General features: G+C 42.0%; 1 pseudogene; it reads left to right on the top strand.

Annotated features, from left to right (window-relative positions):
- The first annotated feature begins 633 nt into the window (after positions 1 to 633).
- LOC148045882 (protein lin-9 homolog pseudogene) lies at positions 634 to 2,238 on the top strand (annotated as a pseudogene).
- The last annotated feature ends 1,211 nt before the right edge of the window (positions 2,239 to 3,449 follow it).

Genomic DNA, 3,449 nt, shown 5'->3' with positions numbered 1-3,449 from the left:
TCAAATGGTCACTCATGCTCTCGTCACCTCTAGGCTTGATTACTGCAATGTGCTTTACATGGGGCTGCCCCTGAAGAGTGTTTGGAGACTACAGTTGGTCCAGAATGCGGCTGCGTGAGCGATATCGGGTGTACCTAAATACATCCATGTTACACCTATCCTCTGCAAGCTGCACTGGCTTCCCATTGGTCTCCGAACGCGCTTCAAGGTGCTGGTTATTACCTTTAAACCCTACATGGCTTGGGACCTGGATATCTTTGGGACCGCCTCCTGCCACATACCTCCCAATGACCTATAAAATCTCACAGACTGGGCCTCCTCCGGGTGCCGTCAACCGGGCAATGCCGGTTGACGACCACTCGGGGGAGGGCTTTCTCTGTAGCTGCTCCGGCCCTGTGGAACGATCTGCCCACAGAGATCAGGACCCTTCCCACTCTCTCGGCCTTCCAAAAAGCCACTAAAACCTGGCTGTTCCAAGATACGGTCCAGCCCCATCTAGAACTGAATGTATGGTGTGTTGTTTTTAAATCTATCTTTTCTTTCTCTATATTTTAGTTTTTGATTTTATTTTTGTATTTGTAAGCCGCCCGGAGTCCTATGGGATTGGGCAGCATATATACATTTTATGCGGAGTTGGATCAGCTGCCTGACGAGAGTTCATCAGCAAAAGCCTTGGTTAGTTTGAAAGAGGGAAGTTTATCCAATACATGGAATGAAAAATTCAGTTCTTTGCAGAAAACACCCATTTGGAAAGGCAAAAATGCAGGAGCTACTGTAGAAATGCCTTTCAGAAATTCCAAACGAACTCGTTCCTTTTGTGAAGAAGATGAAAGACAAATGAATACAAGATCACCAAAAAGAAATCAGAGAGTTGGAATGGTCCCACAGAAATTTACTGTAACAGCACCAACACCAGACAAAAAGGCATCACAAAAGATTGGTTTGCGGCTACGTAATTTACTCAAACTTCCTAAGGCCCACAAATGGTGTATATATGAATGGTTCTATTCAAATATAGATAAGCCGTTGTTTGAAGGAGATAATGATTTTTGTGTTTGCCTGAAAGAATCATTTCCAAATCTGAAAACAAGGAAATTAACCAGAGTGGAATGGGGGAAAATTAGACGATTAATGGGAAAACCACGAAGATGTTCTTCTGCATTCTTTGAAGAGGAAAGATCAGCATTAAAACAGAAACGGCAAAAAATTAGATTATTGCAACAGCGAAAAGTGGCAGATATATCTCAATTTAAAGATCTTCCAGAAGAAATTCCAATGCCATTAGTAATAGGCACAAAAGTTACAGCACGGTTACGTGGTTCCCATGATGGACTCTTCACTGGACAGATTGATGCTGTTGACACACTTAATGCTACTTACAGAGTAACCTTTGAGAGGACAGGACTTGGGACACACACAATCCCAGATTATGAAGTCCTCAGTAATGAACCTCATGATACCATGCCAATTGCTGCCTTTGGACAAAAACAACGACATTCTAGATATATTATGACACCTCCTCAATTACATTATACACCCTCCCTTCAATCACCAATTACAGACAATGATCCTTTATTAGGATCTTCTTGGAAAAACAAAATTTCAGGTTCAGGTAGTGAAACATTAGGTGGTTTTCCAGTAGAATTCCTTATCCAAGTGACCAGATTATCAAAAATTCTTATGATCAAGAAGGAACATATCAAGCAGTTAAGGGAGATGAATACAGAAGCAGAAAAATTGAAATCCTATTCTATGCCTATTGGTATTGAATTTCAGAGATGATATGCAACTATTGTTTTAGATCTTGAACAGCTGAATAAGGATCTAAATAAAGTTTTACATAAAGTTCAGCAGTATTGTTATGAGCTTGCTCCAGAACAAGGTCTTCAGCCTTCAGACCATCCCACAGATCTGAGACGAAGATGTGAGGAAGAAGCTCAGGAGATTGTCAGACAATCAAATACATCAACAACTGGACAACCTTGTGTTCAAAATGAAAATCTGACAGAATTGATTGCTAGACTCACAACAATATTACTGCAGATTAAGTGTCTAGCAGAAGGAGGTGATCTAAATTCCTTTGAGTTTAAGTCATTAACAGATTCATTGAATGACATTAAGAATTCTATAGATTCTACTAATATCAGTTCCTTCCAAGTCCAGGTTTCCTTCTGGAAGGCTATGAAGATTTGGCTCTTTCAGCAAGTCCTGGGCTCTGTGATTTTGTGGACTCACTAATATCTGTTTCCAGAATAATGTAGAGATCCATGTTGCACATATCCAGAGTGGCCTCAGCCAAATGGGAAATTTACATGCTTTTTTATTAAATTCAAATTCAAATTCAAATTGATAAAAACTTGGAAAGGGGCTTCATTGAACCAGTAAGGCCCAAGGTAGCAGCTCCAGTATTGTTCAGAGAAAAGAAAGATGGCTCCTTCAGATTATGTGTTAATTTCAAAAACTTAAACTGCATCTCTGCTCAGAACCTCTATCCCTTACCATTGATGAGGGACATGCTGGCTCAACTGGGGAAGGGCCGGATTTTCACTAAATTGGACCTAAGGGAAGCGTACTATAGGGTCATAATTAAAGAGCGGGATGAATGGAAAAATGCTTTCAACTGCCCCCTTGGTTGCTTCCAATTTCGAGTAATGCCATTTGGCCTCCAGGGGGTGCCAGCAGTCTTCATGCAATAGATTAATGAGGTTTTACATGACCATCTTTACAAAGGCATAATGGTCTTTTTAGACGATATCCTTATTTACATGGAAACACGTGAAGAACACGTGAAGCTTGTTTGCACAGTTCTGAAGAAACTCCGAGCGGCAGAACTGTACGCCAAATTATCTAAGTGCGAATTTCATCAGGAAAAAGTTGATTACCTGGGCTATCGAATCTCCCACAGGGGGATAGAAATGAACCCCGCTAAGGTCAGGGCTGTCACTGAGTGGGAGGCCCCACGTACACGTAAGCAATTACAGAGATTTTTGGGATTCTCTAACTTCTATCGTCAATTTATTCCCTCCTTCACTGATAGCTCTCCCAATAACTAACCTCCTTAAATCGAAAGGAGGGGCTAAGCCCAAACCTAGCAAACATTTGGACTGGACTATGGACTGTCAAGCTGCTTTCGAGAAGTTGAAACCCCTTTTTGCGGAGGAACCGGTCCTCAAGCACCCTGACATGGATGCACCTTTTGTGGTCCAGGCTGATGCCAGTGATCTAGCAGTGGGAGCTGTATTATTTCAAGCAAATAGCCAAGGTAAATTGCAACCCTGCGCTTACACCTCTCGCAAACTGACCGATACAGAAAGATGTTGGGCTATTTGGGAGAAAGAGGCTTTTGCTGTTCATAGGGCTTTATCTACCTGGCGCCATTTTCTAGAGGGTGCCAAGCAACCTTTCGAGGTGTGGACTAACCATAAAAACTTGGAGGCATTGAGAACCCC

This window comes from Thamnophis sirtalis, unplaced genomic scaffold, assembly GCF_051295495.1.
Source record: "Thamnophis sirtalis isolate CommonGarterSnake01/CBP01778 unplaced genomic scaffold, rThaSir2_p1.2 scaffold_4, whole genome shotgun sequence".
Lineage (NCBI taxonomy): Eukaryota > Metazoa > Chordata > Lepidosauria > Squamata > Natricidae > Thamnophis > Thamnophis sirtalis.
The sequence above is the reverse complement of the archived record's forward strand: the minus strand, read 5'-3'. Positions and strand labels throughout refer to the sequence as shown.